The following is a 27,003-nucleotide window of genomic DNA, read 5'->3' as shown; positions in this document are numbered from 1 at the left end:
AGGGTTTTTTGTGTCTCTATCTCCTTCAGTTCTGCTCTGATCTTAGCTATTTCTTGTCTTCTGCTAGACTTTGAGGTTTTTTGATCTTGTTCCTTTAGCTCCTTCAGTTTTGACGAAAGGGTGTCAATTTTTGATCTCTCCTTGCTCCTCATGTGGGCACTTATTGCTATATATTTTCCTCTAGAGACTGCTTTAAATGTGTCCCAGAGATTCTGGTATGTTGTGTCTTCATTCTCGTTGGTGTTGAAGAACATCTTTATTTCTGTGCTCATTTCATTGTTTATCCAGTCAACATTCAAGAGCAAGTTGTTCAGTTTCCATGAAGCTGTGCGGTTCTGGGTTAGTTTTTGAATTCTGAGTTCTAACTTGATTGCACTGTGGTCTGAGAGACTGTTTGTTACTATTTCCGTTCTTTTGCATTTGCTGAGGAGTGATTTGCTCCCAATTATGTGGTCAATTTTAGAGTAGGTGTGATGTGGTGCTGAGAAGAATGTATATTCTGTGGATTTAAGTTTCTCCATAGCATGCACGAGTGCATGCACACACACCTATCATCAGAGTGAACAGACAATCTACAGAATGAAAGAAAGTTTTTGCAATCTATCCATCTGACAAAGGTCAAACATCCAGAATCTACAAGGAATTTAAACAAATTTACAAGAAGAAAACCCATTAAAAAGTGGGCAAAGGACATGAACAGACACTTCTCAAAAGAAGACATTTATGCGGCAAAGAAACATACGAAAAAAGTTCAATATCATTTATCATTATAATAATGCAAATCAAAACCACAATGGGCTACCATCTCACACCAGTCAGAACAGTGATTATTAAAAAGGCAAGAAACAACAGATGCTGGTGAGGCTGTGGAGAAATAGAAATGCATTTACACAGTTGCTGGGAATGTAAATTAGTGTAGCCATTGAGGAAGACAGTGTGGTGATTCCTCAAAGACCTAGAACCAGAAATACCATATTTGACCCAGGGATCCCATTACTGGGTATATAACCAAAAGAATATAAATCATTCTATTATAAAAATACATGTACACTTATGTTCATTGCAACACCATTCACAATAGCAAAGATGGAATCAACCCAAATGCCCATCTCTGATAGATTGGATAAAGAAAATGTGGTACATACATACCATGGAATACTATGCAGCCATAAAAAGGAATGAGATCATGTCCTTTGCAGAGACATGGATTGAGCTGGAAGCCATCATACCCAGCAAATTAACACAGGAACAGAAACCAAATACCAGATGTTCTCACTTATAAATGGGAGCTGAGCAATGAGAACACATGGACCCAATGAGGGGAACAACACACATTGGGGCCTGTGGTGGAGGGTGTGGAGTAGGGGGTTTGCGGGGAAGGGAGATCATCAGGATAAGTAGCTAATATATGCTGGGCTTAGTATCTAAATGATGGGTGGATAATAGGTGCAGCAAACTGCCATGGCACACGTTTACCTATGTAATAAACCTGCATCTCTGGCGCATGTACCCCAGAACTTAAATAAAAATTTTAAAAGTAATAAAATAGCTTTGTAATACACATTCCACATATTAAAATATACATTTTTTCTAGGGATAGCTTTGAAAATAAACTTCTCTGTAATGAGAACTGATTCAGAGCTTGTTAGCATGTAATCATATTTCAGGGTCTTCCTTGGCTCATTAGAAAGCAAAAGGGCTCACAGGTCAAGGTTACTAGCTTGTAAGCAAAGCTTGAAATGTTTCCATCATTTGTGTCAAGTTTACTGACAAAATTTTATAGTAAGGTTGGACCTTTAAGATTATCTTTGATTTCAAGAACTTCAAGTTCAGAAGCTCCAGCCAGTACCTGCCATACAGTGAAATCATTATTAAGCATATACAATTTCATGTTGCTTTGAAAAGTTTAGCCAGAACTGTCTGTTGCATCATTTTGAGCCACTGTTTTTTTTAACCACACATCTACAACCATCTGATCTTCGACAAACCTGAAAAAGCAATGGGGAAAGGATTCCCTGTTTATTAATGGTGCTGGGAGAACTGGCTAGCCATATACAGAAAACTGAAACTGGACCCCTTCCTTACACCTTATACAAAAATTAAGTCAAGATGGGTTAAAGACTTAAGTGTAAATCCCAAAACTATAAAAGCCCTAGAAGAAAATCTAGGCAATACCTTTTAGAACATAGGTACAGGCAAAGATTTAATAATGAAAACATCAAAAGCAATTGCAACAAAAACAAAAATTGACAAATGGACCTAATTAAAGAGCTTCTGTACAGCAAAAGAAACTATCATCAGGGTCTGAGTCATTTTTAACATACTGTAAAATGGAAAAGGACCCCATGGCTATTCAGAGATGAAAGAAGGAAATGGGATGATAAGGAACTCAGAAATAACCCCGGTGGGGAAATGATGGAAGACGGTGTTGAACTAGTGATGTGCCATGCTATAGCCAACAGTTGACAGGAGGATTTTACTAGAGAAAATAATGATTGAGTCAGTGCAAAAAAGTGACTTTTCCTATATCAAAAATCCAGCAATGTGGTGTTTTCAGTAAATAGTTATTATCTACTATGTGCCAGCCATTCTTTTTGACCTAGGAGGAAATAGCAGTGATGAAAATAAACAAAATCTCTTGGGTCTCATAAAGTTTACATTTCACTGGTAAAGACAAAGTCAGGGGAACACCTACTTAAATCATTTCAGGTAGTGATACAGACTCTGCATAAAAGCAAAGCAGGACTAGGGGACAGAGAGTGACATGGTAATGGTAGAGGGGTAGCTTTGGTAGAGAGGCTGGTCTCTAAGAAGGCATTCCAGGCAGAGAGGAGAACAGGATGGGGGTGGGGGAGGGGAGCAAGAGGAAGGCCAGAGTGTAGAATAGGATGGACAAGAGGAGAAGCAGTAGGAGATGAGTTCAAAGACCCCAGTGGGGAAAAATCATGTGGGGTCCTCTAGGCCAGTGCTTCTCAAACTTTAACGTGCATGCACATCACTTGGAGATATTGCTAAGATGCTGATTCAGTAAGCCTGAAATGGGGACTAACATTATGTATATCTTTCCCACTAATGCTGATAATGCCAGTCCCCAGAATATATTGTGAATATCCAGTTCCTAATCCATCATGGAGAGTTCAGATTTCATTCTATTATAAATGCAGTGTTTTGAACAAGGAGTGGAATAACTTATCTTTTTAAAGAGACCATATTTGCTTTTGTATGGAATATAGATTCTACGTGGGTACTAGGAAAGAACCATGACATTCGTCAGAGCTGGAAATTAGTGGTTTGGCGTAGGGAGACTATAGTCAGACAGCGAGAAGTTTGGATCCAGGCAATATTTTGAAGGTGGAGCTGATAATACTTGCCAATGAATTAGATCTAGTAAAACACTCTTGTCAATTCTTGGCAAGGAAGCCTGCATCCTTGGCTGAAGCAGCTGGATAATGGTGATGCCATCAGCTGAAATAGGAAGAGGCGGGTAAGGGATGGCAGATGGAATGGCAGCAGAGCAGGTGTGGGTATAGATTGAGTTATGTCCTGCAAAGATTCTCACTCTGAAGTCCTAATCCCTAGTACCTCAGAATGTAATCTTTTCTAGAGCTAGCAGTCTTTACAGAGGTAATCAAGTTAAAGTGAGATCATTAGAATGGGCCTTAATGCAATATGACTGGTGTCCTTATAAAAACGGGAAATGTGGATACACAGACACACGTATACACATCTTCATGCGAACACGAAGGCAGTTATCGACAAGCCAAAGAGAAAGGCCTGGAACAGACGCTTCTCTCTTAGCCTTCAGAAGGAATCAACCCTACCAATACCTTAATCTTAGACTTCTAGCCTCCAGAACTGTGAGAACGTAAATTTCTGTTGTTTAAGCCACTTAGTTTGTGGTGCTTTGTTCCAGCAGCCCTAGCGTTCTAATATGGTAGCAGGGAAGAAAAATCGTTCTTTTAGGTAGACCCTCTCAGAGAAGAAGTCAAATTTAATGATCGGTGGAAGGAGCTTTCCAGAAAGAGAGCAGCATGTGAGCATGTGTGAAAGCTGTGATATAGGAACAGATGGTGTAGAATAAAATTTTTATTTTGAACCCAAAAAGTAGTGACATTACTGAGTTGGAGTGTTAGGATAAAAAATTCATTGGACTAGAATTCAGAAGACATTGGTGTGAATTCTAACTCTGCCACTTAGTTGTTGCATGATGCAAAGTGCCTTACATTCTTGGACCCTTAGTTTCCTCACTGGAAATAGTGCTACCCATGGCACCTAACCACCAGGCTGCTGTGAAGTCCAAATAAAATAGAAATACACGTGAAAGTACCTATGAAGTATGAAACCTTATGTAAATGTTAGTTATGCAGCTGTTTTGTTGTTGTTGCTGCAGGTGGTGTTATTACTCCAACCATAATAGATAATGATGTGCGTAACACTGTAGTAAACAGGGATGCGCCATATGCAGTGGCTCACACCTGTAATCCCAATACTTTGGGAGGCTGAGGTGGGTGGATCACCTGGGTCAGGAGTTCAAGACCAGCCTGACCAACATGGAGAAAACCCATCTCTACTAAAAAAGCAAAATTAGCCAGGTGTGGTGGCACATACCTGTAATCCCATCTACTCGGGAGGCTGAGACAGGAGAATCACTTGAACCCAGGGGATGGAGGTTGCAGTGAGCCAAGATAGCACCATTGCACTCCAGTATGGGCAACTAGAGTGAAATTCCATCTTGAAAAAAAAAAAAAAAAAAAAAAAAACAGGGATGCGCCTGCCACAGACATGCAACTCAAGGGCCATGAGCTTTGATGTTACAAGAGTCTGTTTTGGCAATTGTCAAGTCATCCATCTTATTTGTTAGAAGCTAAAAAATCCAAGTTCATGTGATTTTAATTATAACCATACTTGTATTTAAAGTGGGAAGGAAAGGAAGATTGTGGTAGCATAAATCATAAGTCAACTAATCTCATTTAGGTTATATGAAAACAAGATGGAAACTTCCAAAGTCAGTGTATTTATTTGCTGATCTACCTCCCTCCCCCCGCTGCATACATCACACTATGGTTCTCAGGATTGTTCTGCTGTGAAGTAGTATTTTTGCAGAAATTTTTAATTTAAAAATAGTAAGTTCAGTTACTCCTCTAAATTAATATTCCATTGGTCAAAAGTGAACCATCTTCGCACTGTGGCAGCAAATTTTGCAGCTCATGGAAATAAGCCAAGAGGCTTTTCTGACCATTGATAATGGACTAAAAGAAAACTCAAGACAGACAGATGACAGCTGCAATGTTCTTGGCACAGCTAAGGTGGGATGGGAGTGGGTGTGAGGAGAGAAAGATTCAGAAATACTTTTTAAAACAATCTTCCACCCCCACAATGTTTGGGGGCTTGTTTATATGGATCTTTTTTGTATTTTTGTAACATATTCTATTTTATTCTATTTTATTGTGATGAGGCAATTTAACAGGAGATCTGCCCTTTTAATAAATGTTTAAGTGTATGATACAGTATTGTTGACTACCAGTGCATTGTTTGACGGCAGATATCTAGAGCTCATTCATTTTGCATAACTGAAACTTTAAGCCAGTTGATTAGTGATTCCTGATTTTCCCCTTCCCCAAACCCATGGAAACCACCAGTATCCTATTATATGATTCTATGAATTTGACTAGTTTAGATACCTCATATAAACGGAGTCATATGGTATTTGTCTTTCTGCGACTGGCCTATTTCACTTAGCATAATGTCCTCCAGGTTCATCCATGTTGTCACAAATTGCAGAATTTCCTTTTTAAGACAGAATAGTATTCCATTGTATGTGCATACCATATTTTATTTTTCCAACCATCTGGGAAACAACTCCTAGGTTGTTGCCATATCTTGGCTATTGTGAATAGTGCTGCAATGAACATAGAAGTGCTAATATCTCTTCAAGACCCTGACTTCAGTTCTTTTGAATAAATAGTAATGGGGTTGCAGGATATTATAGTTTTATTTTTTATGTTCTGAGTAACTTCCATACTGTTTTCCATAGCAGCTCACCATCGTGCCTTCCCACCAATAGTGCACAAGGGTTCGAGTTTCTCCACATCCTCACCAACACTTGTCTTTTGTTTTCTGATAAAAGCCATCCTGAGAGGTATGAGGTGATGGCTTATCGTGGTTTTGATTTGCATTTTCCTAATGATTAGTGACACTGAGTGTTTTAAAAAAATTTACCTGTTGGCCATTTGTATATGTTTTAGAGCCTATTTTAATCTGTTTAATATTGTCCTCTATTTTCCATGATAAATTATGTTTTGTTAGAAAATGCCCATTTGAATGGTGACACTTTAGTGGCGCAGTGGAGAGTAATATCCAGACTGAGTCACCATCAGCTGCATGTGGTGCCTTGGCTGTTCATGCCCCCACTCATAAGACCAGGAAGACAATTCTGTCTCCATGTTCTAGGGGTCCTCTGCTCCTCTGCTGAGATTCAGACATTATAAACTGAAGAATGACATGAATCAGTGAACAAGACTAAACCATTCCTAACATCTTGGTAATGCAGCATTCAAAAGATGTTCTTTTCAGATGCCTAGAGCAAGGCTAACCACCTGTTACCCATTACCTAGTAACTGATCATCTATAACAATAGGTAACATTGACTGGACACTGTGCTATGTGACTCCCATACATTATTTTGTTAATTCTCAAAATAACCCTGTAATAGTTTAAGTGCTATCAATGCCCTATCATTCCAATTAACAAAATCTCTATATGTATGTGTGTGTGTGTGTGTGTACATATGTGTGTGTGTGTGTATGTGTGTATAATTCAATCCTCTCTACAAAATACTAGACTTTTCTTATTTTTGTCATATGGGTGTTATATTCCCTGAGACACTGATCCTGAAAAATCATCAGCCAATTACAGTGGAAAATTTTAATGATTTATGTTCAAAGATTGAAATCTTACTATATGTAGCAGTTTCTGGTGAAAGAAAAGAAAGTAAATGATTTATCCCCAAATGGCTCAAACAGAAAAAACTTGGAAGTAGTTAGTGTTGTATGTGCAATTCTCTGCCTCTCTTTTCCAGGCTGATTGTGAAGCACACATCATTTCTTGGCAGCATGCCTGATTATATCTAGGCGGTTACATCCCAGAAGGTATAGTCTCATAGTCAGGAATATGTGACAGACACCTCTTGTACTTTAACTAAGTCAAGATATTATAGCTATCTTTACAGCTATACAATCGCCATGATGGTGCAAATCTGGAGTCCTCTTGGTGTAACCTTTTCTGATCCAGAGGTTCAAAAATTGCTTCAATTGTGTCAGCATGTGTCAAGTACTTAAAGTTTCCGAGATGGTGCTGATGATTTCTAAGAGTAAATTTGCAAATCTCCAAAATTCCTCTCTGGAGCTTCTTCCGGAGATCACACACTCAAATGCCTCCAGGAGCCAGAATGTTTAGGTGCAAGAGTGAGTGAAGCCAGCTGGGTTCAGTACAAGAGACAGTGATGGTGCTGAGGCCCCTGGAAAGCGTGTACCCCCAACTAGAGCAGCTAGTTATAGACTTGGCAGCTGTGAGAATAGAGAGAAGTGATATACTCACTCCCCCAATGGGGATACCTTAGGTGCCATATCTGATGCCACGGTCAGGACTGGGACACTTGGTAAGTAAATGTGGACTAGACCCACCCATAGCAGTAAGACCTTACAGTGAGCTGGAGAGGATGTCTCCAACCAGGCCTTGGAGTTGGTAGCAACAGAATGCAGGATTTGGAACCTTGGAAACTCCTAGATGATTCTTTATAGAAAAGGAAAGTCTAGCCCCAGGGCACTCAGAAATGGTGGTGTTTCAGTATCCAGACCTGCAGCAGATACCGCAGAAACCTATGTAGAGTGGACCCTGAAAACAGCTCACTTACTAGATCCCAGGTAATCAAACTAGTTAAAGTTTGGCAAACTCTTAGAAGGCAGGGAACTATGTAATTCCTTAGAAAAATTCTTACCAAAAATGATTAAATGTTTCAAATGAATCCCTGCTGAACTTTTACTCTCTATTCCTCAAGCAGCATTCTCCAGCTCAGCTTTTGCTTTCCTGGGCCACGTGGGGAAGGAGCAGGAACAGAGAGAGCTGCAAAGGTCCTCTGGTTGTCACAACAGGCTCTTGGCCCCCATAAAGGCCCTCATGGGTCAATTGTACAATATCCCCAGTGAAGCTGCTGGGCGCTGCTTGGTTCCACACCCCTCCCTGGGGAAATGCTGCAGGGATAATATACCTGTTTACAGGGCAGAAAGGGAGCAAGTAAAACAGACCTCAAAAAGATGAAGTCAGCTTTCCGTTTTTTCCTTAGATATTTAGAATTTATTTGTTACACCTTTCTCTAAATCATTCTATAAAATACATCTTGAGCACTTAAAAAGTAAAATGGGGAAGACAGCTTAAGCCATATTTTAAATCATAGCAAATGCCAAGAAATGTCTCAGAGGCCGTGGGATAACTCTTTGCTTAGAGCTATTTTCATTATTATTGTTATTACTGTCATTATTATTATTATTTGCCTTGGCAGTCATTCTTTACATCCGCAAGTAGTCTGTGCTCTCCAAATAGTATGATAATAATTTGGGGGATATCAGCCTTGACATTTTATTGGTTTGGGCTTCCTGCTGGTTCACCCTAGGCTATTTCAGGTTCTAAAATCACACACTTTCTACCCATTCATTATCTAGAGGTCCCCACATCCAGGCAGCAGAGAACGGGCATGGATGGCTTTACTACTATAGGACCTCCATACATCTGTCTGGATATGGGGGAATAGAAATCCATCCTCTGAATTCTGTGTATTCTGAGAGAGCTTGAAGTCAGTATGTCACAGCTAGAAATATCCTGGTCAACACAGGGAGGGAGGAAGTGAGATGAGACCCGGCAGAAGGACCAGCCCTTTATAGCAAGAAGCCAACAATCCATATCATCTGGTCCAAAGAGGCAGAATCCTCCTGCCTCAGGTTAAGACACCAGTAATGGCCAACCATTGGAGCAGATGGTCAGGGGCTTCTGAGAGGCTCAGAGCACTGGTGATGTCTACACGATCATAGATCTAGGGATCCAGCCCTGATCATGGAGGATAGGTGGCCCTATGGTTCACCTCCAGAGAAATGGGATTGAAAAAAAATTGATGAGGGGCCAGGGTCATTTTGCCATCAGCTAGGATTCAGATTCAGTCCCAGCTCCAACCAGGAAACTTGAATAGACTCCAGGCCACAAAGCCACAAGAAGAGAACTACTCAAACTGTCTGCCCCCTATTGGCATTAAGGACACCGCCTCCAGGCACACTGACCTGGAAGGTTATGATCTCCCTCAGGTCACCAAAGAAAAAGTAGGAGTGGAGTAGCTTCCAGACCCTTGTCAAAGGGGGAGATGGGTCTTGTGACCTGACAGACCTCGCTCTCATTTACCCAAGGTAGGAACCAAGACCAGTTTATTATCCCGCAGAGCTGCTCAGGCCAAGAACAGGAGCAGTAAAGAGGCTGAGGGAGGAAGGGAGGAGATGAGAGAAAGGGGGTGGTTGATTATTAAAAAAAGCACTGACTAATTCATATAACCATCTTCAAAGTGTCCCTGACTTAAAGTGAAATTGCATGGGCCTACGATAAATGTTAAGTTGTTGCAAAAGTAGTTGTGGTTTTTGCCGTAATAGCAAAACTGCACTTAGTTTTGCACCAGTCTCATAACTCCAACAGATTGAGAACACTACTGTAATTCATGAGTTAAGAAAGTCTGGGTAGCATTCACATGCAACAAGTGTATTATAATTTATGTCTACCTGGGCGAAAGCAGGCAAACCTGCACAGTCATGCATGGCTAAACGGTGGGAATACATTCTGAGAAATGCATCACTAGCCTGTTTCATCATAGTGCAAACATCAAAGAATGCACTTACACAAACCTGGAAGGCAGGGCCTCCTACATACCCAGGCTATGTGGTCTAGCCTATTGCTCCTAGGCTACAAACCTGTACAGCATGTTAGTGTACTGAATACTGTAGGCAATTGTGATATAATGGACACAATTTGTGTATCTAAACATAGAAAAGGTACAGTAAAAAGATGACACAAAAGATTTTAAAATGTTACACCTGTCTAGGGCACTTACCATAAATGGAGCTTGCGGGACTGGAAATTGCTCTGGATTAGTGAGCGAGTGAGTGGTGAGTGAACGTGAAGGCCGAGGACAACCCTGTACACTCTGTGGTCTTCATAAACACTGTACACTTAGGCTACACTAACTTCATAAAAAATTCTTCAGTAATAAATTAACCTTAGCTTACAGTAAGTTTTTTACTTTGTGAACTTTTTACCCTTTTATAGTTTTCCCTTTTATAAATACCTTTTTATTTTATAATAACAGCTTAAAACACAAACATGCAACTGTATAAAAACATTCCTTATGCCCTTATTTCATAAGCTTTTTTCTATTTTTAATTTTTTTTAACTTTTAAAACTTCTGTATTAAAAACCAAGACACAAATGCACACGGTGATATTAATCATCCTGACCCTAGACCTACCCAGGGTCAGGAATGATCAATATCACTGTCTTCCACCTCCACATTTTGTCCCACAGGAAGGTCTTCAGGGGCAATAACACACTGAGGCTGCCATCTCCTACTATGACAATGCCTTCTTTTGGATACCTCCTGAAGGACCTGCCTGAGGATGTTTTACAATAAACTCTCTTTTTGTCAGAAGTAGGAGTATACTCTAAGGATAGTAAATACATACACCAGTAACATAGCTGTTTATTCTCATTATCAAGTACTGTACACAACTGTACATGCTATACTTTTATATGCCTGGCAGAGCAATAGGTTTGTTTGCACCAGCATCACCACAAACAGGTGATGCACTGTGTTACAATGATTACGATGACTACAAAGTCACTAGACGATAGGAACGTTTTAGCTCCATTGTAATCTCATGGGACCATCGTTGCATACGTGGCTTGTCATTAACCCAGACGTTCTTATGCAGCACATGACTGTACTTGGTCTGCCCCCCGCATATCCCTTGTTAAATCAGGAGCAGCTAAGAAAGGGGCAGTCTATGTATTGCATCATGACCCAGAGGATTCTTACTGACCTGTGTTTCTCAAACTTTAACATGCCTGTACATCACCTGGTCATCTGCTTTAAATATAAAATCTGATGAAGTCTAGGATGAAACTCAAGATTCTACATTGTTAATAAGCCCCTCATTGATACTACTGCTGCTGGTCTATGAATCACATGTAACAAAGTTCTAGAAGATGGGTTGGGGCAGTTCCCAGACAGCCGTATTTTTTTCTGTGCCAAATGCATCACATGGCCATTTTATGCCATTCTTCTGGCTCCTGGATACTTGGCACATCTTGTCACAGAGTGGGGTTTCTTCAAATGTGCTTGTCCTTTCCGAGTAGACCCTCATGTCCTCTAAAAGTATTCTCCCTTAGCCTCTTCTAACCACCAGCCTCACAAGAACTCCCAATCTCTGTTTTGTCCTCATCTAGTTTTCATGGGAAAAAGTGATCTGATGCCATTAATGGTAGTCTAATCCATGAGTATCAATTCAGTAAAAATATTTATGAAGTATTTATTTCCTTTTTTATTTACAAAAATTAAAATGCTATATGGCTAAAGAGATGAATCTCTAATGGGGGAATTTCAATCATTGCGGTAGGTAGACAAACATTTTAAGACAGACACAGTGCTACCCAATTGTCTTGAAATATCACAGTTAAAAGTACCAAAAGTTTTAACTGTGTACTTTGGGGTCTGAAGATGCCATGGATTACTGGTTGCCACCCTGACTGGCTCATTGTGGACTCAGCAGTGGGCTGAGTTCACCCCTACCATGCGCTGAACTGACTTCAGAACGAAGGGCAGTGACCAAAGAGACCTGTCCTTGTCCTAGCTAAAATCATCCAGGTAATATATGTGAAATTAATCATCTACATTCAAAATTACATTTTGTTGTGTATAATATCTGTTGAGAATTTTCATAAAGAAAACTACCTACATTAGACAAACACTCAGCCAACAGAGGAGTACAGATGGGCAGAGTTGGGTACCTGAATCCTTAGTGTTGAGCAGGGTATAATAAGTGTCCCAATTATTACATTTATCTTAAAGCCTATACGTGTTTTTTTAATCCAATTGAAATAAGTTGGTCATGGCACTCAAGTTTCCTAAATAGGGACTGTGTTTTTCTGCCTCATACATGAGCATTTTAATCAAAATATTCCCCCAATATCCTAAAGGAATTTCTCTAAGTCTTCCCAAGCAAGTGATTCTCTGCAGTCTGTGTAAGAAGGGTTCATTGATTTCTAAAGATAAAAATATATTGATCTTCTATATAAACACCCAGAATCCATTTGAAAATGCTACAAGACGTTGTTGCCTCTTGCACCCAGTGGCGTGAAAATCTTGGAAGATGATAACTGCTTCCAGTAAGGCCCTGTGTTTACTCAGGTTTCTTCATTTCCCATATGTGTGTGTTTGCACGCCAAGCCGGGAGCATGTACTCCCATGATTAGTAACTTCTTACAAAATAGACTTCCTCAATTTACTGCAAATTCTGAAGGAATAGGAATGAAGCAAATAAATGTGGTCCATCTTTCTTCAGGACCAGATGCTCCTGCAGTGTGTATCTGGCAATTCTTTCATCCACCTATTAGACCAGCTGGAATGGGGAAAGAGGAATGCTTTGAATAAGAATACAACAGTTGCAGGAAGATTTTTCATCAGCCAGGGCTGTTGATAAAACAGTCAGCTTGAGGTTAGGAGTGACGCATATTGGAGTCTCTGCCTAAGACATCAAAGTTATTCATCAGAGGACCTGAAAGTAAATCGTAGTCTCCCAATTGTTGTTTTTTTCTTTTTTTTAAGCTGGTGCCATTCAGGCAATAGCACGCATCTAGGCTAACGCTAACCTAGAATTTGTCAGCCCATAATTCTAATAATCTTTCAAAGTATTTCCATCTAATCTCAGAGAGATCAACATTGTCAATTTGAATAGTTAATTCCTCTAGTTACAGAAATTGCTTGGCAAATGCTCATATTAATTTACCAATTAAAGGAGTCACCTGGATCATGGCCAGCAGTGTCTCACATGGCACATGGTGGCTCTCCTACACACCCAATCCAGACCTATTCTAGGCAAAATATATAATTTTGTATAGAAAATAAGACTTATACTGGGGTTTAATATGAGAAAAATGAGAAGAATAAAGACGATTTCTTACTGTGGTGGTTGCAAACCTGGATCCTGGAATCAGGACATGAACTTGAATTGCGATGATAAAACTTTCTTACTTGTATTGTTTGGGTTCCTCGCCTGCAATATGGAATGGTTGCAGTGAGGTACACTGAGATCAGGTAAAGGACATGTGGACAGAGCCTGCACACAGCGAGAGCTCAGAGCTTAGAGCCGTTGCTCCGCTTTTCTGATCCCGCCTACCCAGGCCTACTCAATCTTCACCAGCCCTAAAGGAAAAGAGAACAGAAGCAAAAAAATAAATAAATAAATACAGGCAAAGGCTACCTGGTGGGAGAGAGAATGGGAAGAACTGTGGAGAACTTTCTAGAACTGTTGCTGTACCCTCAGAAGTAATGAAATGAAGTTAAAGTCTTCCTTTCACTTGTTCTTTTGCAACCAGGCTGACCCAGCCTGAACATCAGACTTTATGTTTGCACTTCTCTCTTTGTGACTGTTCTCATAAGAAAAGGACTGCTGTGCTGCTGTGTTTTCCAAAAATTACAGGGAAAATACCACTGGGGAAAAAACCAAACCCCTCCAAATAGCTGTTTCCTTTATTCAGCTACAACTGTCCTATAGTGCTATCTGCCCTCACAGCTAAGCTGAGCAGAGCTCTTGGGAGCTCCACAGATCCCTGGGATGCAGCTTTCTGAGGTTAGATAGAACAAGGTACCTGGGGGTTTCCAGGCTACTCTAGAAATGTTGTTTCTCGGGGGGTCCAAAGTTTTCCACCATTTTTTCTACATGGGTGGAATAATGAAAATGAGCATGAAGAGGAGGCCGAGGAGGAGCAAAAAGATATGTCCTAGTGTTATTTTTATCATCTGCAAAGGGAACAATTTCTTTAGATATCGACTCCACTTTGACAAAGCTGCTGCATCCAGATATCCTATACTGTGAACAACTTTTGGTCATCTAGCCACATTTCTGGCAAATATACAAAAGGTAACAGATATTCATAGTTTGGAATACCCAAAAGTATTTCTATCCTTTAGAAAGGTTTGGAGTGTAGGAAAAACAGAGCAAGTTACTGTTTGGCTCGTTCAAGCCTGGCTTAATTACAAGCATTTCAAATTCAGAGCATCTGGAAGCTTCTTCGATGTACTTCCAAGTACACAGCTTAGAGAAGCGTGCGCTTTGATAGTCCCAACGAGGGTGGCTGTATACAAGGCCACTGAGCCCTTGACAACATGTTTTCTGTCTCCAGGTCCCTCACAGCAAGGTGTTTGTGAGGCTGGTTGCTCAGGCACCAGGCGATGCTCTCCACTCTCCTCTCATCCTCCTGCTGCTAATAAACCCCCTGGGAGCCGATTATAATGCAGTTACTCCTCCAGCAGAGGTTCAGCCTGCATTTTATAGAAGGCACCCCATATTGCTCACTAGAGACCCTGGAATCAGAGTTCTGTTCAGTGTCTGTCTGTATTCCCTGGAACTTTCACATTACTGAATCTGCGAAGAACACAAAACTTGCCTTTTTTGAGTATATGTGGGTAAGGCTCGATGGCGAGTGTGAGGCACATTGACCTGTTTACCAAAACATCTTTGAAATGAGAGTAATTTCAGTTACTGAAGTGATGACATTTTGTTTTAGCCCTCTCCTCTGAGTGAATTATGTGAAAATGTCTAAACAAGCAAAAATGCTCTTTCTGTACATTGCAAAATGGAGGCCTTTAAAGCAACCTACTAATATTGTTTATTTAAGGGAAAACATTTAAGAAAGTGTAGCCATGCAATTAAGCAAGATTTTTCAAAACTGCTCTCTAAGGACGCTCAGTCCAGCTTTGCTTACAGAACTGGAACAGAATAGTGATTAGGAAGTTAAAATGCGGTTGTATTTTCAGTGTGGGCATCCTAGCTCAATGGCCCCCAGCAAGATGACACAGATACTCCATTCACATTTTTATGCTAAATCTGCCCTGGACCCCTTTGTCTGCCAAGGCTGAAAAGCAGGTGTGAGAAAAGATAAGGAAACAGTCACAAATCTTCAGACGTTTTCTGAATCTCCTTTATGGAACGAACCTGTATTAGTGTTACTTTCTTCAAGAAGCATTCTTTCAGAAAGGAGTTTTCTGAAGGAAACGAGCTCTGATTAGGATAGTCCATTTTTCTCTTTCCAAAGCTTTGATCTATCACAGACCAAGAATCCGATGAAATGGATCACAATGTTTTGAGAAGAGACTGAAATATTCCCATTGTGTGACCAGCACCTTCTTAGTACAGCCTCGTGGAGCAGAAGAAGTAAAAAAAAAAAAAAAGGAGACCTGATTGTTGTTTGTGTATTTTTCACCTGCAGATAGCCTTGAAGCCTCTCCGAAGAGAGAGCTATTCTGATCCTGTCAACTTTCTAGCTATCTGTTATTAAAGGAATATGTGTATAGACCTCCTATCTGTAAAGTAATAGCATTATCCAAAATAAATTATCTTTGCAAGTAACTACAACTTTCCTTCCAAATAACAAAGTGATGCTTAACTTTGAGACAGGACTTGCTGCAATAGATGACACACTGTGAAGAACAGACAATAAAAAACAGAATTTAGCCCTTTTTAAATGATTTGGGATCATCTTCTCAGCTCAGGCAAAAGCCATTTAGAGTTATAGGCAATGTCTCTGGGTTGACAGCAAGAATAAGGTGATGCCAGTTTATAGGAGTTGGGGGCACAAAACCCTCTGGATTCTGTATTGAGTATGAGTGGCCCCTGTTCCCAAGTATGTGACTTGGGAGATGAAGGGCACCTAGATTTGCTGACTAGGAGGCTTCCCTGTGCAATTATTGTAAAATTAGACACAAATAAATACTGGGGTCATGTTCATTCCATTTATGATTGTGGTGTCTTGAATGGAGGCCACCAGACCTGAGCCACCTTCCCTTGAGAAAAGCACTCAAGTTGCAAAATACAGATCCCACTTATTCCTGGAGACATCTATCGGCCACCAAATCTATCTGTACTCATGATCACAGCAATGAGAAGGAGCCCCTGGTTGTGGGAAGTACTCCCACTTCTTTCTTCTGAAGAAGAAAGAATAAGACACTTTTACTGAGCAGGGCCTTTGCATTTCTCTAAACAGCGTTGCTCATCTTTTTGCTTTTATTCACTAATAAACACATGAGAATATGAACATTTGGTGAGCAGGAAGCAAATAATAAACACACACACATATATGTATATGTGTATACATATATCTATTCACATATATATTCATATACACATATGTGTGTGTATCTCCACATATAACATATCTCCATATATTATATAAATGACAAAAAGAGGAAACACTATTTGTTGAAATCACCCATTTTCACACAGTCATTGAGCTTCTTCCTTAAGAGTTGATATTTTTAAAATAAAGTTCCAATTTTTAGTTTTGTAACCTTAAAAAGTGAACTTATAAAATAAATAGATTTTCAACGTATTCACATATTTTTGAAATCCAAATAATCTATTAATAATCATAGGAATTTTAAAAAGCATCCATAATTATATTTTCCCCTTTTATGTGTAGAATCTGTGCTGTCTTAGTCTGTCTGGGGAGCCATAATAAAATACTATACACCCAGAAATTAAACACCAGACATTTATTTTCTTTCAGTTCTAGAGATTGAAAATCTGACATATGAGGGTGCTTGCATGGCTGAGTTCTGGGAAAAGCCTTCTTCCTGCTTGCAGGTGGCCACCTTCTCACATGTCTTCATGTGGTAGAGAGGGAGAAAGCAAGCTCTTTGGTGTCTCTTTTTAGAAGGGCACTAATCCCATCATGAGGGCCCCATCCTCATGACATCATATAACTCCAGTCACCTCCCAATGGCCCTATCTTCAAATACCAACACAAATAAATTAGACACAAATAAATACTGGGGTCATGTTCATTCCATTTATGATTGTGGTATCAATATATAAATTTAGGTGGGGGCAAAGGGAGACAAAATATTCAGTTCATAATACATGCCTATCACATTTGCGAATTACACAAAGCCCCAAGGGAGACTATGCACTGTAATTTTGTGTCTAGTCTGAGCTCTGTATATCGTGTGAGACAATGAAAAGCAGAACTGTATTTAGAGGAAAGAGATAAATTGGGCAATGTTCTAGAAACCATATCATAAAAGTAATTGAAAAAACCACAGTTCTTTATCCTCAAGAAAGAACTAAGAGGGAGCACAACCCACAAATACTGTTTGTAGATAGTTGGAGAGTTGCCTGTAGAAGAAGGATTTGACTTCTCTCTGGTGCTAGCATGTGAAATAAGTGAAAGGTAGAAGGAGGTAGATTTTGGATAAATATAAGGTGGAACTTCCCTGTAAACAAAGCTCCTCAAAATTGTAAATTAGTAAGCTCTTTAGCACTGAGCTCATTCAGGCAGGCAATCCTCTTTCAGAGACGTCCTGATGGAAATATTTAAATTAGAACTTGAAACTAGATTTCTCCACAATGCATTCTGACTCTAAGATGTTATGTTTTAAGAGCCCACTCTTTAATAATAATGTCTTTAAAAAATTTGTATAGGTATATAAGAGAAAATATAAAGACCAAAGTAATCTATAATATTATTTGTGTGTTGAATGAAGGGTAAGAAGGGAGATAGAAAATGTGTTCTTCTTCCTTAGAGATACAGTTAAGATGAAGCATTCAAAGGAAATGGAAGTGTTCTGATCAAATGGGTAAAAAGAATTATAAACATAGGAATGGGCTGATAACTAGAAAAATCTCACCTCAGGGAAATCATGAGACAAGAGTTTTGTTGTTGCTGTTGCTTTGTTTTGTTTGTTTTGTTTAGGGGCCTACATTTTGTTTATTGCATGACCTGTATTTGTTCTGTGGAAAAGACAGACTGATGGATGTTTATCATCCAATGAATAGTTGGTCAGCTTGTTGTAAGAAAACTTCACCTTAGTCAATCGAAAATAAAATTGATCTGTTAGTTATCTGCCATCACTGAGGAAATGCAACCCTTAAGTAATCTCACTTTTATGTAATCAGTTTCTATACTATAGTCCACTGTCTCTTTTTTTATGTTGAGAATACATAAAAATTCATTTTCCCCTAACAAAGATATGCTTTTCAGATTAATTTGCCTTCTCTTCTGAAAATTAAATTCTACGTAATTAAACCAACTGAAAATACAAACAGCCTAAAAGATTATCAATTACAAGGAACTTGGTAAAACACTTGTGGGTCCAATGGTTGACTAAACTTGCTAGAAAATGAGATAATAAGAGCAGGACAGTACCTGTTTTATCTGTCACTATATTGTTTGACCTTCATGGTACCTGCTATCAGGAGATCCTCAATAAAAATTTATCTTATCAAACGAAGGAAAAATTATTTTCAGGGAGCTATTAACTCAGTTGATGAAATATATGAAAACCTATCATTCAAATTCAACCTAGAGAATTGATTTAATTATGGTGGTTTATGTTGGTTTTTCAGGAGTTAACTGCCCACTTGGTGGGTTTCTGGTTTCTCTTTATTTTCTTGGTTCTGTTTGCTGTTTTGTTACTGCATGGGCAAGAAGTGTTTAAGAAGATACGAAACTCAAATTCAATTTGAACATGATTATGCCTCAAATTTAATTACAGATTCTATTAATAGAAAGTTTGCTTTTACGAAACCCTTATGAGTCTAAAAGAAAGACTATCTAAAAGAAGTATGTGGTTAATATGGATTATATGGGGAATGCATTGTTGCAAACTATGGTCACAGTATGAAAAAAAAATTGAAACAAAAAAATGTGTCTTTGGATATCCTGAGGTGAGAAATCAAATGCACAATTTTATTGCAGAAGGTAGAAGATTCGGTCCGAAAACATACTGAGCTGGGAGTTAGGAACCCTGAATTTTCATCAGAGTCATTGTTGTCATTTAGCATCTTGGACTCCAATTAATTCATTGATAAAATGAAGCCTAGGATTTAGTCACAGAAGGTAAGACTAAAGCAATGGTTCTCAAAGTGTTTTGCTTTGGCCTCACTTGAGAACTTGTTGGAAATACCAATTCTTTGGTCAGTTGCTGGACCTATTCAATCAGAAACTCTGGAATTGGGACCCAGCAATCCGTTTTGGTTTTTGTTTTTTGTTTATTTTTAACATTTGACTTTTTATTTTGACTTTCTCTGTTGCCCAGGCTGGAGTGCAGTGGTGCGATTTCGGCTCATTGCAACCTCTGCCTCCTAGGCTCAAGTGATTCTCTTGCCTCAGCCTCCCAAGTAGCTGAGATTACTGACACCTGCCACCACGCCCAGCTAATCTTTGTATTTTTAGTAGAGACGCGGTTTTGCCATGTTGGCCTAGCTGGTCTCAAACTCTTGGCCTCAGATGATCTGCCTACCTCAGCCTCCCAAAGTGCTGGAATTACAGGCATAAGTCTCTGTGCCCGGCCAGCAATCTGTTTTTGAAAATCCTCCAGGTGATTCTGATGAATACTTAATTTTGAAAACCATGAGTTTTGGGTTCTCTGGGAAACCAGTGGTAAGGTTTTGGAGGCTCCCTTTCCCCTCTGCTCCCAACAGCTCTTGAAACAGAACCTCCTGCCACCTGAGCAGCAGCATCCTGCTAGCCAGGAGTTGAAGTTAGATGTAAAGAAATAGCAGCTGTACTTTCAGAAGATGTATTGTACAACATGGTAACTATGGTTAATGATGACATGTGGTATGTTTGAAAATTGCTTTAAAACGCAGATTTTAAATGTTCTCATCACAAATAAGTGATAAATATGTGAGGTAATGTTACCAGAAAGGGGTCTCACAATCCGGACTCCAGGAGAGGGTTTTTAGATCTCGGACAAGAAAAAATTTGAGGAAAGTCCATAGAGCTAAGTGACAGTTTATTAAAAAAGTAAAGGACTAAAGAATAGCTACTTCATTGGCAGAGCAGCTCTGAAGGCAGCTGGCTGGCTGTTTTATGGTTATTTCTTGATTATATGCTAAACAGGGGGTGGATTATTCATGGGAAAGGGATGGACAGTTTCTGGAACTGAGCGTTCCTCCCCTTTTGAGACCAGATAGGGTAACTTCTGGATGTTGCCATGGCATCTGTAAACTGTCACGGCACTGGTGGGAGTGCAGCAGTGAGGACTACCAGACGTCGTTCTCATCACCATCTTGGTTTTGGTGGGTTTTGTCTAGCTTCTTTACTGCAACCTGTTTTATCAGCAAGGTTTATGACCTGTATCGAGTGCCAACCTCCTATCTCATCCTGTGATTAAGAATGCCTAACCTCGTGGGAATGCAGTCCATCAGGCCTTAGCCTCATTTTACCCAGCCCCATTCAAGATGGAGTTGCTCTGGCAAAACACCTCTGATAGCAATGAGTGTGTTGATTAATCAGATTGATTGGTCATTTTACAATGGATACATATTTCAGAACATCACGTTATACACCACAAATATATACAATTTTGTCAATTAAAATTTAAAAAAAGAAAGAAAAAGATAGTTCTCTTGCTTTTCCTCATTCTTCCTCCCTACAATTCACGTTCGCCAGTACAAGCAAATTGTCCTCAAGTGGGTACTTCCTGCTTTCTGATGGTTGAAATTAATTTTGCTAGGAGAAAGCCTCTGTGTTCACAATTAGGTTGGTATTGTTATATATTTATATATTAATATTATGTTAACAATATACTAATATGAGGTAATTTTTCTTCAAATGCTTTTTAGCCATGGATAAAAAACTTGCTTTGTAAGTGTGATGTCGGACAAGGCAGAAAGAATGACAAGGGCCATCAGAGAGCTGTAGAGAGGAAAAAGCAGCTGTGAGCTTTCAAGCTTTATGACTGTGCCTTGAGTTACCTTCAACATGCATGTTCTTTGAGGAGACATACATGAAGATAGATTATTTTCCTATAGCTACAAAATCAAACTGTTCTCTTTCACATGATTCTTAAAGATTTTTGGTTTGTTTTGGTTTTGGTTGTTGCTTACTCCACAAAAGAGCTTCTTTGATGAAGTATATGTCAATAAGATGTTATTCAATCCATAGTCTATCACTTTCCATCATCACTATGAGAAATCAACTGTCAAAGGTGGCTGCCTCTTGATTCCTCACCACAAACATTAGACCAGCGATGTCCAAACTTTTGGCTTCCCTGGGCCACATTGAAAGAAGAAGAATTGTTATAATACACTAACACTAATAATAGCTGATGAGCTAAAAATAAAATACACTAAAATACATAAACACATAACATACACTAATGATAGCTGATGAGCTAAAAATAAAATACACTAAAATACATGAACATATAACATACACTAACACTAATGATAGCTGATGAGCTAAAAAAAAAAATTCCCCAAAAATCTCATAATGTTTTAAGAAAGTTTACAAATAAGTATTGGGCCACATTCAAATCCATTGTGGGCTGCAGATTGTACAAAGTTCTAGATATATTCACCATAGCAGTCTCTTAGATCTATTCCACTTTCTAAGTACTCTGTTTGAGGTAACATTTCTGGTTCATTTCTGGTTTCAGATATAATTGACTTGCATTTCAGGTTATTTTTAGCTTATAATATGTTAAAGTTCAAATCAAGCCGGCACTGCACAATGCCTAATACAGGGTCTTGAGCAGTAAACACTTAACATTTATGATGATACTTCAGATTTTTTCTTTCCAAGCTTTTACATATTAAACAGATTAGCTTTCCTTTTTACTTAATTGTTCCCTGTAGCTAGAGTTTTGGGATGGTTTATACTCAGAATATATGATAGCAAATGAAGGAAAATATGACTCACAATACGTGCTACATGTCCACTCATGTTTCATCTACAGATATTAAAATATTATTTTCCAGTGTTTGGTCCATGGAAATAACACACTTAAGAAACTTCAAAGTAACTTTGTTTCACAAGTAGGAATAGTAATTTCTATGAAATGTGAAACTTTACAGTTTATAAAGTGCTTTCAAGTATACAATCTCATGTGCCCCTCCCAACAGCCCTGTGAAATAAGTGTAGGGTAATGACTTCTTATTTACTTGGCTGGAGAATATGATTGGAGAAAATTCAATTAATTGCCCAATATCACACAGTGAATTGTGAAAGCATTTAGTGGTCCAAATGCTCCTATGCTCACACCCAGTTGTTACCTCCAACATCCTCATCTTGAGCTGAACTCCCCCCCGTCACCCCACAGTCTGGTCAACCGCTGCTACATTGGGCCAGGTCACATTTCTGCAGGTGGCATTAAAAAAAAGATGGAGACAATTTTGATAGGTGGACCCAACTGGTGAGAGGTGAAGGCTATCCTGAATGTGAATCTAATGATAAACATCAAAAGGTTAGCCTTAGCCAACATCTTCGCATTCCACAATAGAGTTGAAGGTTTCACCTATTTCATCTTTCAGAGGAGTGTCTTCTTGGTCCTAAACTCCTTTATTTTCGAGCCTGGCTAACTCTTGGAATTGCCTGGGAAGATTTTTAAAATTCAGATGCTCTAGTCTCACCATGCAGTGATTCTAATGTCAGGCTCAAGCACTGATTTTTTTTTTTTTTTTTTTTTTTTTGAGATGGAGTTTCGCTCTTGTTGCCCAGGCAAGAGTGTAATGGCATGATCTCGGCTCACAGCAACCTCCGCCTCCCAGGTACAAGCAATTCTCCTGTCTCAGCCTCCCAAGTAGCTCGGACTACAGGCATGTGTCACCACACCCTACTCATTTTTTTGTATTTAGTAGAGACGGAGTTTCACCATGTTAGTCAGGCTGGACGCGAACTCCTGACCTCAGGTGATCCACCCTCCTCGGCCCCCTGAAGTGCTGGGATTACAGGCATCTGCCACCACGCCCGGCCAACACTAATATTTTTGAAAGCTCCCCAGGTGATTCTAACGTGTAGCCAAGGTTGAGCTCCACTGATAGAGCTGAGATGGAAGCAGGACTATTACAAGCTGGCACAGAAGCAGCCTTTCCCCACCCTCAAACTAGGTAAAAAGAGCATGTCTGTTGACAGTCCTAACCATTTCTAAGAGGAGGCCTTGTATAATTTCAAAGCAAGCCAGAAACTTGTGTCTACTCAGGAATTCCTGTGGAATATTATTAAAGGGTTTATGGTTAACTAATGGCCTGAATTAATGGTGAGCATTAAGGCAGATTGAACCTCAAAATTCAGGCAGATTAACAAAGTGACCAAGGTAGAGGTAGAGATTTCAAGCTTAACTTTGAGTTTCCTGTCTTTCATCAGGCAAGTACTGGTAGTAATAAAAAGCATGCTTTCTTTCCTTCCCCAGTCAAGAGGACATGGACCAGCTCTTATAAAAGCTCAGGTCTATCCAAAGAGACATAGGAGGAGAGGTATAATTAACTTGAGTAAGCAAAGTAATAAACAACAGTAGCCTGAAAAACAGCTTCCAGAAGTCTAAGAGGGACCCCTGTTCCCTGGTTCTGTTATTAAACTACCCCTTCCTTTAATCTCCTGCAGAAGTAAACTCCTAGAAATTATACCAAGAGCTAAAGTTGGCCCTTTTTGTATTAGATCCGTGTGTGTGTGTGCGTGTGTGTGTGTTTTATGTACAGTAAGAAGGGAGGTGGGAAGGAAAGGACATTAGCCTAATTACCACTGAGATTCTGTCTTGCGAATCCCATTGAGGAAACACTTCAGAATAAGCACATTTGTTAAAGTGGATGAGTTATTTTACGCTTCATACAAAAATGAAAAGATGAATGTTTCATTCATAGTTATATTACTAGAGGGAAAAAAATAGCATGGTACTCCTCAACAGGGTTGTGTTACACAAATGTTATCTGAAGCTTCTATTTCACCAAAGATACATTTGACCTCATCCTACCTGGAGTATAGAAATACTTAATTATTAATTAATCTTTTGCAGCAAAGCACATGTATAAATGGATTCATAGTTAGAAAGCCATTAAAACCAACTGAAATGTCGCCACAATTTATAGAACTCATGGTCACAATAGAGCCTATGATACACCCAAAAAGTCAATTGGAAGAGACTTTTTAAACTCAAGAACCCTGTCTTTATTATATTAGAAGACTAATGAATCTCATTTATTCAATTATATTCAACAAACACTTATTGAGGATCTAGCACAGGTTTGGCATTGTTGAGAGTAAAAAAATAAGATAGCACCTCCTCATAATAACAACAAACACATATTAAACAATTCAAGAATGCTAAGAATTATTATATTAACATGTACTAAAGCTCTCATTTAAAAAAATATTACTACAAAAAATGTGGCATAGAAACAGCGAGTGCTATCAGCAGTTCCAAGGATATGAAACAGAGTTAGTCATAGTCAGAGGGCTCAGTTTTTATCTTTCCTTGTGCTCTCAAATCTTCCTAAAACTGCACTTGTATCAATAGTAAGTATTGGCTTCCCTATAATGAAAGATTATTCAGAATAAGATCCATCATCCTGCTTTTTCATGTCCCCTCCCAATTCTGCATCCTCCTATCAGTAAGGCCAAGTCCCTTCATGCTGTCCTGGAACCGTTCACCCCAGGCCTTTGGTCACACAAGTCCTACATGTCTCCAGGCTCTCTGGCCACTGAGTTCAAGTCCCAAACCTTAACATTCCCCCAACCCCACCCTCTACACATACACACCACTGCTACTCAGTCCCTACTAATCCATCTAAATCCAGCCACAGACATGAAACTTCCTCTGACAAATCCAGGAAAAGGAAGCATGGTGTATATCAATAGAAATGTGTCTGAATCTTACAATCTTGAAAACATTAAAGATTCTAAAAAACCCTTTTTTAAAGGTTTACTTCTGAAAGAAATACAAATAGAAAAAATGTCTGACTCTTGCTTAATCAGCCCGTGAAGACTGATGAATATGAGTCGATTCAGGGGTAGCAGCAGAAAACGAAAGCCAGTGTGGACAAATGGGAAACTGGTCTCTTCTGAGAACAGAGAATTACTCCCTACTGTTAGAAAAAGACCATTGCGGTGAAGTTCTTAAAACCGACCAGCATACCTATATGTTACGTGCAAAACAAGTTCTCTTTCTCTGCTCTGCTTCAGCTGATTAGTCTGAGAAAGACACTCTCACTAGCCCAGGAATACTAGCGCAAAGCCTTGCCCAAATCCATTAACTAAAGACTTTTTACTACAAGACCATTTGAGCGAATTATAGCTAGTCTAAACTTACTTGTCAAGGGAATAATTGGAACTACATTAAAATAAAAATTAATGAAAAGAGAATTAACATAAACCTAGAGGTTTTTTCTTTAAGAGCCTATTATATAGGAATTGTTTTATAATTTAATTGCTAATTAACACCATAAATTTCTCAGCTTTCTTTAAATAATGGATATGCACATGCACACACCTAGAGAGACAGAAGGAAAGAAACTTGGGGTTGTTTCTTTTTAAGTTTCTCAGTTACATCAAATCTCTTGAAAAGTTTATTGTTGACTAAAATAAAACCTCTACTTGATGGTGATATATGCTTAGACACAGGAATTTTACCAAGAGAACATCAATTTCTTAGTGTCAAGTAGGCAAACCTAAGAAAATATATTGAGAATAATAGCATAGAATTTTCTAATTTCAAAATTATAACTTTATATTTTGGCATAATTATTGGCCCATTTGTAAACAAGAATGTCTTTCAAACTGGTTTTTCTAGATTTCTAGATTTGTTTATTCAAATAAATCAAGCAAGGATACTCGCTGTTACAGAGGTCATAAATATTTTTGAGCTAAAAATTAACCTCACTCAGAAATTCACTGATTCACCAAATGATTCATCAACCAATATGTGATAGATTTAGATTTTCTTTAACTTACGTATTATATAGACTTCCTACCACTGAGAAGGAACATAATATCACATTAATTTTCTATCCATACAAAAGGAAAGAAAATAACAGAGACAAAAGCACAGATTTTTATCAATATAGGACAAGGAGGACTGTTTTGTAAGTTTTTCTCAGATTAACCCATTTAGACAATCTAGCTTTGTTGCTGCGAGGAGAAGTATCCTTTTCTCTTTTTAACTCATTCTCTGTCCCGTTGTCAAATGTTAAATAGCAGAAATATATTCATTTGGTCCAACTGTAGTCTTTTATCTTGGCCTGGTTGTTTTGATCCAATACTGGGAAGAAAAATCCATCTAGTTACCCTACTTCTTTTCCAGTGTGCACAGCACTTGTGTGAGTAAATGTGAAGGATCCAGGGGAGATGATAGCAAATACACTGTTTGGTATTTTCCCCTTCTGAGCAATAACAATCCCCACTTAGAGCACAGGGTTGCTGTGAAAATCAGTCACATTAAATTTGACTACGGTCTACTGGAGATATGCTACTGTGATCAATTGTTAAATCTGATAAGAAACACTGAGCCCATCATACACTCCTTTGAGCTATCCTTTAACAGCCCAGTCCTGATGGAAGCCAGAGGCCATCATTCACTTCCAATCTGTGACTTTATTCTTGTTTTTTGTCTTGTTTTATTTTTTATTGACCCTGTGGTAATTTCAAGAAGCAGGCTGGGCACGATGGCTCAACACTGAAATCCCAACACTTTGGGAGGCCAAGATGGACAGATTGCTTGAGCCCAGGGGTTTGAGACCTAAGCAACATGGTGAGGCCCAGTCTCAACAAAAAATATAAAAATTAGCCAGGTGTGGTGGCATGTACCTGTAGTCCCAGCTACCAGGGAGGCTGAGCGGGGAGGATTGCTTGAGCCTAGAAGGCCAAGGTTGCAATGAGCCATGATCATGCCACTGCACTCCAGCCTGGCTAACAGAGTGAGACCCT

General features: G+C 39.1%; 1 protein-coding gene and 2 long non-coding RNA genes across 5 annotated transcripts in view; 2 read left to right on the top strand and 1 right to left on the bottom strand.

The window, feature by feature from the left end:
- The window catches only part of PDE7B (phosphodiesterase 7B), a 336,838-nt gene that overhangs the window by 119,428 nt on the left and 190,407 nt on the right, over window positions 1-27,003 (top strand). The window lies entirely within an intron of this gene.
- LOC119471589 overlaps window positions 1-27,003 on the bottom strand; it is a 127,146-nt gene that overhangs the window by 57,194 nt on the left and 42,949 nt on the right. The window lies entirely within an intron of this gene.
- LOC108305724 lies at window positions 12,392-21,249 on the top strand. The gene is made up of 2 exons (XR_001825868.2): window positions 12,392-19,200; window positions 20,931-21,249. It is a non-coding gene; the product is annotated as an uncharacterized LOC108305724 (long non-coding RNA).

This window comes from Cebus imitator, unplaced genomic scaffold (genome assembly GCF_001604975.1).
Source record: "Cebus imitator isolate Cc_AM_T3 unplaced genomic scaffold, Cebus_imitator-1.0 Scaffold65, whole genome shotgun sequence".
NCBI lineage: Eukaryota > Metazoa > Chordata > Mammalia > Primates > Cebidae > Cebus > Cebus imitator.
This window is presented reverse-complemented; position numbering and strand designations above follow the sequence as displayed.